Below are 12,583 nucleotides of genomic sequence, written 5' to 3'. Positions count from 1 at the left end.
CTCCATCGCCTTGGTGCAGACAGAGTGCAGGCCAGAGGAGCTGAATATGTTCGTCTGCTGACTCATTGATCCTTTATCTGACTGAGGTTTGTGGAAGTTTGAATCTATGGCCCCGACCGCGACTGTGAAGCATCAGCACCCTCACTGTATTCACTGTATTGATAAATCCATGTTGCTGTCGCTGATGCCGAGATAGCAGACAGATTTGTAATTGTGCCTTTTTTTTCCTCTCAGTGCCGCCCTTCTGTCGGTTGCATCTTATAATATTCTCCAAACCACAGACTATAAATACTCGCTTCTACTCCAAGTTGCAGCCGAGTGTATACGGCGTAATGTCACCTTCATGATCAAAGCAACGAGCGCAAGTCTGCCGCTGCGGAAGATTAAGAGCATCATAGAGACCGCCGCCTTTATTATTCCTATATCATTCGTTTAATGATCATTAAGTAGCATCTGTGCAGCTGAAAATACAGCCCAGGCAGATCAAAACACCTCCATAACAACACATTTTAATTACTTGAGATGCGGCTTTTATTATAGATGTTTGGTGTAAGCAGGTAAAGTGACTGACGTAAATAATGTGCAGTCCCAATTAGAATGAGGACTTAGCTTTACAGCAGTTCTATTAAATTAAAATTATAACTGCAGTTACAATATTAAGAATCATGGTGATGCTGTAGGGTAAGGCAGTATAGCTAAAAATGAGTAATTTAAAGTCTTAAAAAGCTGCCTAATTTGAATTAACCACCTTTATTTAAGCACTTTAGCCTGTTTATCAAGACACATAAGTCTGATGTTAACACATACAAACAGATTTACACACGTAATAAAAAATAATAAAGGAAAATTCTCACCTTGGTGCAATCATGAAAAAAGTAAAGTTAGGTATCACTGGATGGACGCACCTTCATGTCAAATGCAGGTAAAACTTTGAGGGGTTATATTTCTTGGTCACTTCTCTGTTGCTAAACAAGTTGTAAAACTGGAACTTGACGTCGTAATAAAAGCCTGATTTGTCACCACATCTTCCGTTATGGTATTGTTCCACATTACACCAGGTCTAGAATTTAAAAAAATGAACTTAGACTTGTTAATGTAGACGCCAAAAATGGTTTAAAACTCTATTTTAGATTTTTGAAATTGGGTTTCTGTTGCCAAAACTACAAAAAAAAGAGCATCAACAAACTTTGGTGCTTCTTCGAGCAGAAAGATGTTCCCGATGCTAAAACTTAAAACACCAAACCTACTGCCCAAATGTATTCTGTGTACAGCAACGGAAAACATATCAAAACAGCGGCGACTCATGCAACATTCAACTTTAAAAGTATTGCGAGTAGAGCTTCAGGATTTTACAAGATTACGTGAACTTAATAGAAGTTTTCAGGAGCATTAGCTGGTAAATTCTGTTCGCTGGCGTAGAACGAGGTCGACCGCTGAGTTCCTTTTATCAGTTTGTTTCTTGTACAAACACATCCGAGGTTCAATTCAATGTGCATAATTGTTTTTTCTTTTTCCCTTTCTGCCAGCCAAGCACAAAACTATGTTGAGGAAACAGTCCAAAACAAAGAAAAAGCTACGCCAGCCTCACAAGAGCTGTCGTACACCTGTGGTGCTCGGGGGACTAAACAAGTGGAACGAAAAGAAGCCCTCACGCTTAATATGCAGCAAAGCTCTGCAGTAATCCAGCACTCTAAAAAGCACACATTTAATAGGCCTGTTTGAATGCATGATTGCTGGCTGTTATCTGCCTCGTCTCCGTTGTTATGCAAGGAAAGGTGAACCGCAGGTGCTGTCCCACTAACACTGATTCCACGTGGCATGTTGCCTGCATCCTGCTTATCTCACAGCTTTCTCAGAAAGGCCACGAGAGCCAGAGAGCGGCCAAACACTCGTCCCTGTGCGAGCTTTTGCTTATTCACAGCTACACTCCGGCTACGCTGCCTGAGCTGAACACAAATGGCTCGTATTGGCCGGCTCAAAGCGTGCAGTAGGTGTCGTTCTTTTTTTAAATTTTTTTTTCTTTCTTAACAGAACACAAGAGAGAATATCCCCCCCCTGCATCAAAACAACTGTTGTGCTCTGCAGAGTCTCAGAAAGTGAAGACAGAAGCTAGAAGTGCAGGTAGAGGCATTAGATGGTCAGAATATTTCATCAGCATCCTGACCCGCAGCAAGATCCTCTCCTGAATCCCTGCCAGTCAGTAGTGGAGGCCTTAGTAAATAATAGATGCACTATTTCCACCCTTTCTGAATAGTCAGTCCCTTTATAGTACTATTGGAAATCTTACTCTCGAAAGTTAACCCAAGGAATTGACTGGATTATTTCATCTGGGCTTCCGGGTTTTATTATGAAGCTATTAATTATGGACTGCTCAGAGGACGGACAGTACAATTAAGGCAATTCATTGCTGGAGGTTTAAATAAGACGAACTGGACTGCAAAAGCCTTTAATGAGGCCCTGTTGTGTTTTAGCTCCACTTTAAATAGAAGACGGGAAGCTTTCACGGGTGCTCGTGGCCTGTGGTTTCACGGCTTTGCCTGACTGATAAAGGGGCGACTCCAGCAGTTCTACTTATCAGAGTCTGTTTACAGGCGTCGTGGACTGTCAGTCTGCAGCCAAGATGACAGTCGGCAAATCTGAAGCCTTGATTCTCTCCTGGAAACCGGCGGATTGCTGGATTAGAGCTGCGTTGCTGCCTCAAATTAAGGAGTGTTTTGGAATCTTGTTGACAAGTGACGGGAAAAAGAAGCATTGATGGATTGGAGAAGAAGAAAAAGCTGGGAAGGAAGCTCTCGATTTACCAGTCGAACGTTCCAACCCTCAACTGTGGTCATGATTTCTGGGTAGTGACTGGAATATGGCGTAGCGGATACAAGCAGCTGTGTTGAGTTTCCTTTGTGGGGTGGCTGAGTTCAGACTTTCGTTTCGTAAGGTGGTTTGGGCATCTGATACCTCCTAGACATCGGGCTATGGAGGTTTTCTGGGCACGTCCAACTGGGAGGAGACTGTAGGGTAACTCTCTGGAGCTATCTAGCTTGGCCTGGAAACACCAGGATCTTCTAGGAGGAGCTGGAACCACTGCTAGGGAAGAGGGTCTTATTCAGTCTACGACCCAAGTCTGGGTAACTGGCAGAAAATAGATGGATGAAGGGATTGGCGGCTCCAGAAGATTCCTCATCTGTGCTGCAGGCTGGCAGCTCCAGGCTATGCTAGCTTCTACTAGCATTAACACTCAGACTGAACTGTCCCCAGTTGAGTTGTGTTGTACTTAAATCTGTGTGGATTCTCAGTCTACCAGGTAATCGTAGAAGCTTTGGTAGAAATCAGCTGGACTTCTCTTGTAGGTTCTCGAAGACGTTTCACCTTCATCCATCTTCAGCTCTAACTGACTAACGGGGCGTTACAGTCTCTCCACAGAAGGTCTCACCATCATTAACATCTTGAGTCACCAGTGACATGGCCAATGTGTAAACTGGCAGCTTCACAACCACGATGGCTGTCGTTGTTGGTGGACCACCTGGTTTCACAGTAATTCACACCTTGAGGCCCGTGAGTCCTGCTGGTTAATGGGTCATCAGCCATGTGAGCTGGAGAGACTTTAGACTCTGTAGCTCTCTGTTAGTCTGTTAGAGCTGAAGAAGCCTCTTGGATGAAGCTGAAACGTCTTCAAGAACCTGCAAGAGAAGATTTCTCCTGAAGCTCCTACGATTACGTAAATGTAGGTTCTGACGAGGTTCTGATGGTATCTTTTCTAACGAAGGCCTACAACCAGATTAGATTTTTTTTTTAAGCTGATTTAAATTCAGCCAAACTGTCCCTTTATGATCACATAGAGTAAAAGAGTGAACTAATATTTGTAAAAAAGTAAATAAATTAAATCAAATAAATAGTGCTTGGACAGGAGCATCTGCTTTTTTTCTTGTAACAATCAAAATAAAAATTAACACTTTTTAATAAATATCTGCAATTGAATTAAACAGTTGCTGAAAAATTAATTCAATCTTTAACATATAACATTTTTGAGTAACAGCAAACATCTGTGGATCTTTTTTTTTCTTGCTGACTAAAATGCAAAATGGTCAAACATAGTAAATAAACTATAATTAAATTACTATTTTTCCTGTGATTTTACTGATATTATCTGTAAGTAATTTTTTTCCAGTGCGACTTATTTTGAATCACACGATGCCGTCGTTTTAACAGACGGATTAAGCAGCGATGTGACGTATCTCATGTTTGAAAAGACATTCTCCTCTGAAAGACTTCCATGCTGTTGTGCTGTTAAAGCTCAGGGTAACTGTGCTCTTTCCTTTTTTAGCTGTAATTAACCTTGTCCTGGTTCTATATGCAAATTACTACATGCTGTCCCGGGTCGGTGCCTCCTGCCCTGAATGATTGGACCGGCGCCTCGGCTCCGCGATCCAATCAGTCGGTTTAAAGCTCAGACTGTCACTGGAGGAGGCTGTGATTTGAAATAAGAAGTCTGTCGCTGCGTCTGTCATTTGTGTGTTTTTGGTTTTCAGGTAGATCAGAAGAAAACTTTGACTGCTGTTGTTCTCTAACCTACTTTGTTCGGTGTGAGCTGGGCCAGATTTTAAGGTTCTGTTACGTCAGAAAACACATTTTCTCCTCACTGAAGTATGAATAAGTCACACCAGAGTCCTTGACTTAATTTTGTTGCCTCATCGGCACATTCAAAGCTGTGCATTATGGGTATTTTGTACATTTAAAGTCTGTGCAACATCAGTATTTCTTTACTTGCAATATAGATAAAAATCGGTGCAACATTCATACTTTACTCTTTACTATCAGCATTTCTACTAATTAAAGAATCTGTGCAGTACCATTGATATGAGCAACACTGTTATTTCCACATCCACAGGAATTTGCACAATTTTGGGGGGTTTATTTTAATTTTTTCTTACAGATATTTCTTAAATATTTGCTCTATTGCCTTTATTAACACTGCAAATGTCCCCACTGTGCACTCAAAGTAATATTTGGAGTGGAACAAACTTTTAAAACGATAAAAGAAAATTTGAAGTAGGAATTTGCTTTTCAATGCCTCCAATCTGCCGCTCTCAGGATGAAGTTGGCGTTTTTGTTGATTGCATTTTATGGCTGTGAAGAATACTATCAGCTCTAATGCAGGAAAGTGTGAAGCATATAAGAATTGTGACACCTTTAGGGTTCATCCTCTGAGGATCATGTATACCCGCAAGAAATTAAAAGGAAATCCGGGCTTTGGTGTTTGAAATCTGTTGCAAAAAAGTCGACCATTTGGTGACGGTGGTGCAAGAAGCAGCAGCCTCGGTGACATTTGGGAGGCATGAATGTACTTAGCACATTTAATTCCAACTGACCTTTTAGATTTTGTTGAATTTAGAGCAGAAGAATGGGCGATTTCACCAAATGCCTTGTTCTTTGGTCCACAAATATCCAAGATTAGTGTTCAAGATCAGCTCAATAGTCAGAAAAATTTCACGATTATCAGAGTTATGAGTCGCTGCAGACGTGACGCCACACCGTTGGACAAGCAGACAAACCAACCGGCCGGACCGTCCTCCAGTTCTGCTGCCGGAGGGGAAACATGCGCATATATACTCCTTTTTTACAGAATACATATTCTAGATCTCACGGAAACACACATACACAAGCAGCAGGATGTGTTTCGCGCAAACACCCGTGAGCCATAATACTCACATTTACACAAATGCATACACAATGCTGCTTATGAAAACTCCTCCGCAGGCTCTCACACACATTCGCTGCATGTTGTTTTTGCGAGCAGCTGGTGGAGCAGAGACAGTCTCTTTCAAGTCGTCTCCACAGAGACGCGACGAAACTCAGTCTGCAGCTCCGCTCGACGCTGACCTCTGCTAACCTCTCCTCACCTAGCTCGTGAAATCTGATAAAGACTTCAGCAAAAAAAAATAAAAAAACCCTGTTGTTTCGACGCACGCAGCATACAAATATCAGCCACGGGAGATAGCTGCATGCTTTATCTACTGTATTTCCGAACATCTGCACATCAATCCTTGCTTTTTAAATGCTCATTTGTTTAAAATAATCGCAGTTTGACCTCTTCCGGGTGAGCGTTTAACCCCGAGGAGCACAATGAGGGCTGCTGCTGTGGACTCATGTGGAGTAATGTATGAGGCTGGAACTGCAGTGCAGGCAAATTGGCATTCGCTGGGATGAAGTCAGTCAGTGGTAAACTGCAGCAGACAGCTCACTGGAGTCGCTAACAGCACTGACAGCTAAATGAGGTTAGTGGGGTTTCTGTGTTGATGCCCGGTCTGCAGGACAGACAGGCGGGGATGTGCACACACCAAGTTACAGACTGGAAGAGGCAGAGCAGCAAAAGTGTGGTGCATCATCAGCACAAGGCCGGCTGTAATGCAGTCCTCCCGTCTCATGCCTTCAGCTTATGAGCTTCACGTGGAGACTTGTGGGTGGCAACTTATTTTAAGGCCGAGACAGAAACTCGAAGCCACCCCCACACCTGAGAGCAAGTCAGCAAAGCTTGTTAGGCGGGTAGGCAGCACAGTTAGCCGGCGATAACAGTAACGGCTCTGGAATTTATCCCGTCTGCTCTGGAGAGAAACATGCATGTGGATGAAGAGGTTTAATGGACTTTATTTACAGCAGACTTGTTCGAGCAGGAATAGCACAGACTTAGCTGCACGCTAAGATCCTGGCACTTGAAATGAAATGCATTTATCAGTGTTGTTGCTCATCCAAGACTCCACAAAACTACATTTCTGTACAACTGAACTGCACTGTCAATTAAGCTTGGAAGGAAATGTAATTCTGCTGTTAAAAAAAGACGTATTTTGCAGGAAAGGCATTAAAAATTAAAGAGTCACTCGTCCCATGAGGAGAAACTCTTAGACTTAAGGTTTGTTTCTCTCGTTGTTTACTTCTGGTTTTAACTCAAACTCGCAGGTTTGGGCAACAACTACAAGAATAGGTTTTGGAAAATACCACACTTAGTCAGAAGCTTGGTTCACTTCAGGCACCAAAACTACTTGGTTAGTGTTGGGAAACACGTCCTGGTTTGGGTTGAAAAATGACTCTGTCACTACATGTTTGAAGCTTCTCCATTTTCTGGGTTTCCAGGGTGACAAGTCCCACCTGGTCTAATATATGATTGGTTGGCCAAAGAGGAACAACAAGGAAGTAATGAAATTTTTATACTTTGTTTTTAAAAAAAATGCAGTTTAGTTGGACAAGGAAAGGGCTGCAAGGTGGCTCGGTGGTTAGCACTGTTGCCTTACAGCTAGAAGGTCGCCAGTTCGCGTCCCGGTGAGGACACCCGGGATCTTTCTCTCCGGTTTCTCCGGCTTCCTCCCACACAGTCCAAAAACATGCTGAGGTTAATTGGTGATTGTAAATTGTCCGTAGGTGTGAATGTGAGTGTGCTTGGTTGTCTGTCTCTAAGTGTAGCCCTGTGATAGACTGGTTACCTGTCCAGGTGAACCTGCCTTCACCCTGAGTCAGCTGGGACAGACTCCAGCCCCCCATGACCCTAGTGAGGATTAAGTGGTGTATAGATGATGGATGGATGGATGTGCAAGGATGTCATTTTGTAGAGACTGGGTTGCTTTATCGTAAGTTTTCTTGTGATTTAGGTTTGAAAAACTCTGGTGCATCGTACTTTTAGACACTAGACAATTACACGAGTAACTCTTACACTGAGTGTTGCAGTTATGGGTTGTTTGTGGCCGTACGAGATGCAAACCAAAAGTTCATGATGTGCATGACCACGGACATAGACTAGATTCTGCATGATGTGGTGCCATAAACATCACAACCTGAGTTATGAGGATTCACGTGACCACTTGTTGGTGCACATTTGTGATTTCACCGTGGATATGCAGTCAACAGTCAACAAGGATGATCATCTACTAGTGGTGAGAAGTGGGTCTGTGGCTACCATCAAGAGAAGAAACAACAGTTTTCACAGTAGAATGAAGAAGGAATGTCAGGTCGGGATCACTGGGAACATGCTTGTTGTTTTTTTCGGCGTTCACGTTGTGTTGCTTGTCCCTCAGAGTCGGACTGTCAAGGCAGAGTTGTACTGTCACATCCTGTTGGAGAATATTTGGTGCAAACAGCCAAAACTCTGGCGAAACATCATTTCCTTGGTCCATCACGACAACATGCTCACTCACAGCTCGCTAAAAACGCTTTTTTTTTGGCTGCGCTGACACAATCTCCACCCTCCCTGTTCACAAGATTTGTTTCGCTGCAGTTTCTTCGTCTTCTCCAAAATTTAACTCACCCTGAGGAGGTGTTGCTTGGACACAGTTTACAAGATTTGGCTGCACGTGGAGCTCGACATTTTGCATGATGGGGTTTCTAAGGAGCGTTGCAGCAAGAGCACTGGGAGCAGAGTATCACCGCACAAGAAACTACGTTTGCCAAAGATGGCGGCTGAGGGTTTTGGCTTTTTAAAAACGCAGTCTCAGAACTTCTTGATGTTTTCAGGCTCGCGGGTGTCCAACCTAATATGCATTCTAACCTGTTGCTGAAGGTTCCTGCAACACGTTTTGCTGACACGGACGAAATAAACTCATGACGACCAAAACAAGACGTACCATATTTCAATCATGAGCTCTCTCGTCTCTTTGAGTTAATGGGAAACTGTCTCGGCAGGTCGAGTGCCAACGTGCTCCTGACTTTAAAAAATATATATATTTTCCTTCAAGATAAATGCTGAATGCATGTATGGGTTTTATAAAAGGAGAAAAATGCACATTGCTCTGCTGAGTTGAATTTCTTGCTTGGTGCAGTGAGTCCGTCTCTACTAACTCCAGTCTGTTAGTGTCATAATGTTTTATTTAAATGTTTTCTCTGACATAAAAGCTGTTGATGAGTTTATTAGCTGACAGTTCTTTATAATGGGGTTATGAAACACGGTTTGTGGTCTTTGCATGTGTGCATCGTGACTGAAAGTGACATTTAAATGCTGGTATTACTGCAAACAAACGTCGTGAGCAGGTATTTCAACAGTCTGCTGACACTGAGATTGCAAGAAATTTGCACCTCATATCAGCTGCGTTGCATCATTTTAATCCATTTTCATCTTTTTTTGGGGGGGGGATGAATTTACGCTTCCTATCTGCGAACGCTCTGATCCGCCTCACAGGTGTCAAATGAGGTCAGTGTAAACTTTATAGCTGCTCAACGTCAGCGAATACATGCTGTGAAGGAAAAAGCAGTGACACTGAAGGAAACCATCAAATTAAAGCAACAGGGGGAAAAAAAGGAAGCAGCAGCAGCTCTGAGGATTTCTCATCCGGGTTAAAGTTGCCGTTGTAGCGTTTATGTGCTTCCTGTTCTGGTCAACCAGCAGATTATCTGTGTGGGTGAAGGTCCTCGGTGTTCCTGTGCAGCTACCTACATACTGTGTTGCTGGAACCAAGCTGCTGAGGTTTACAAGCGATTCTGCTGCTGGCGTTTTTGGCAGTTTTACCGAAACAGGTTCAGCAGTGTTACGACCTCCTCCTCGACTGGAGTCGGTTTGACTGCACCGAGCCTGAAAAAACCCAACTTCAGATTTGTTATCTGACCGACTCATATACGCATTTATGTGGCTGAGTGTAGATAAAAGTGTGTTAAATCTCCTCTTATCCACACAGGCGACACTTGAAGTGACACATATAAATGGGGCTGCGGCTGAAGAGCCCATATGAAGCTTTTTGTGGAGGTTTTTTTTCTTTTTCTTTCATGCAGTGTGTTTTATAGATGCTTTTTTTTGTAAGTTCTGCAAACCGGAGAGAACAGAACCCACGACTTTTTAATTGCCTGTCCAGGATTTCCTTCTATCTACATCATCATCACATTTGCATGAAGCCCGACAAGGACCTAATTTTACCTTCAAACAAAGAATTCCTCACAGTTCAACATTAATTCCTCACTAGCGCTGCTTCTGCTAGACTAGTTAGGGGTTTACTAACTGGCTGTGGTTGGTCCAGTTGACCAATAAGAGCAGACTGGGCTTTTCAGGAGGGGCGTCTTAAATAGACAGGAGCTAAAACTGAGCACAGTATAGGAAAAACGTGTTTTTCCAGCATCTTGTAGAGCCCAAAAATAAGATTATGAACCCGTAAATGAGCCTAATGTGGGCTTTTAGTGCTTGACGACTGCTCACACGTCTACATCTTGATGATAATAAATAACTGGAGGAAACATGCGTATTCTGCACAGTGTTGGTTTAAAATACAAACGCCACAACGTCGACCACTTCTAAATCTACTGAACCAACGTGGTCACAATCGACGAGATCGTTGATCAGAAGCCATCGGTGGGTTTCTACTGCTGCTGCTTCAGTTGGAAGATTTATTCGGAGCCGTTTCGCTCTGAAAACATCACCGTCGCTAAAGAGGGAAACGCGGCCGAGGCGAATGAGATTAAGCTAATTGTTCATTCCTCGGGGTTTATAAGAATAACATTACACACAAGGTTAATTAACTCAATAAAATACGCGGGCGTAATCGACAAAGATCATGTCTTTGATTAGCAAACAAGAGTTGCGTTGCTTTATTCCAATTAAACACATGATGAATGGCGTGTGACAATCTGCTGGCTGAGCTCGCTGTGTTTACACCGGAGCCCTCTGAGCCTCTTCTAAAAAAAAATAAAAAATAAAGAAAATCACAGTTTAGCAGTGACACACAGTAAAAGTCACAGGCTTTACAAGTGACTATAAAGTCACGGCTCATAAATCATGTCACGCTGCAGCTGTTTTGCTGTGTGCTGTGATAATGACTTACACTCTGACAGCAGCAGGCACAAAAAAAAAAAAAAAAAAAATGTTGTCCATTTACACACTATTCATTAACATCTCAAAATGCAGTCAACCTTCAGCCGCCGCGCTCCAAAACAGATAAAATGTTCTGTCACTCAGCGTTTGTCAGGGGAGCTACAAGACAGTGCAGGAGGACACCTCCACGTCGCACACTTCCACACATCCCCGAGTCATTAGCATCGGTTTTGCGATGACAGCACCTGACACATGCCAGGCAAAGGCCTCCTCCGCCGCTCATCCCAGGAGAGCGCATCTGACAACCAGCTGACTGACTCACTCATAACTCCGACTAACTGGCTGACTAGCTGACTGACAGACGACGCCGCAGTCGAGGGCTCCGGCTCGACACAGCAGATAAGCAAAGAGGGCAAACAAGCTGCTGGCTGCGAGTTTGTGAGGAGTGGAAGTGGAAGGAATTGGCACGAGGCGAGCACACGGGCTCGGCTCGTTTTGGAAAGTAGCCCGTCGCTGCTGCACACCAAAGCCGGAGCCGTTTGTGACCCGAGCGACACCCAGAGATCCCCCCTCCCCTCCCCCCACCCGTCGCCTCCGAACTTGGAAAAAGTCAGAAATAGAAGCAGGAAAGAGAAACAAAGACGGCGAAAGACTCTCTGTGTACGAAGCTGCCAAGTGGCACCGGAGCCGCTGCGCACCGAGTCTGGTGCCAAAGCTCGTCAAACCCGCCGGCGCCGGTCCAATCCCATCCAGTGGCTGTGTGGGGAGGGCTGGCTGCCGCTCGCGTCGCCTATATAAGAGCCGCCGCCGCTCGCCAGCTCCTAAAAGCACCTGTAAAAACCCCGCAGGTGCAGGAAATCAGATTACACTCAAGACCATTAGAGGAGGCCACATGTTTTGGAAACACTCAAAAGCGTGAACTTATCCCCTCCATATGTCAACGCCGCCGCGCTTCCTCCCCCAGCGCCATAAATAAAAGCAGGCTTCTTGCTGAGCCGGTGCATTTTGCGGCGCACAAAGTTTATATGACAAATGTGTCCCGTGATCGTAATTGGGGTTGGCTGGCTCGCAAAGGCGCTTTGTTCCGGGTGTTTACTGTGAAAAAAGCACCTGAGGGACATAAAAAAGGAGAGTTCTTCTGTTTTCGGGCGCCGAGTCAAGAGCGTTCGTGCGCAGGTGTTGCTCCGTCGAGCCTACCTGTGCGTGACGTGTGGCTTGATTGAGTTTGCCGTGTGTGTGTGTTCAATTGCATGTATTTGCATAATTATCTCCCAACAATGTTTCTCATTGTCAAAGCAAGGAGCCATTAACATTTCCCCCACGTCAACGCCTCCCCCGCCCGCCCCCACGGCGAGTGACCCTCCTCCTCCGATAAATAAGTGAGATGTCCGAGAGAGATCATTATCGCGGAGGCTCTAAATCGATCCATCCTAATTAATTACCTGCTTGATGGATAGGAGTGAGGCCCGTCACACTCCAGCGGCCCGAGAGAACAAGGCCGGCTGTTCAGATCCCACATGACGCACACACACAAGTCCAGAGCAACCACAGAGCAGAGACGCCGCTGAAAGCACCGACTGAAATGTGTCGCCTCTTGACCGGGTCAGCACTGAAAATGAGAACCAGTTCTCAGTTAGCTTACCTGGTAAAATAAAGGTTAAATAAATAAATGAAATAAAACCTGTTGTATTCTTTATTTCATGCTCCATCTGGTGCAAATATGAATAATTATCTAAACATACTGTTGGAGAAATTAATGTTTTATAATACACTTGACATTTGGTTATTTTCGACCCTTAAAGAACTTGTTTT

Source organism: Stegastes partitus, unplaced genomic scaffold, assembly GCF_000690725.1.
Source record: "Stegastes partitus isolate 25-593 unplaced genomic scaffold, Stegastes_partitus-1.0.2 Scaffold141, whole genome shotgun sequence".
NCBI classification, from domain to species: domain Eukaryota; kingdom Metazoa; phylum Chordata; class Actinopteri; family Pomacentridae; genus Stegastes; species Stegastes partitus.
The sequence above is the reverse complement of the archived record's forward strand: the minus strand, read 5'-3'. Positions refer to the sequence as shown.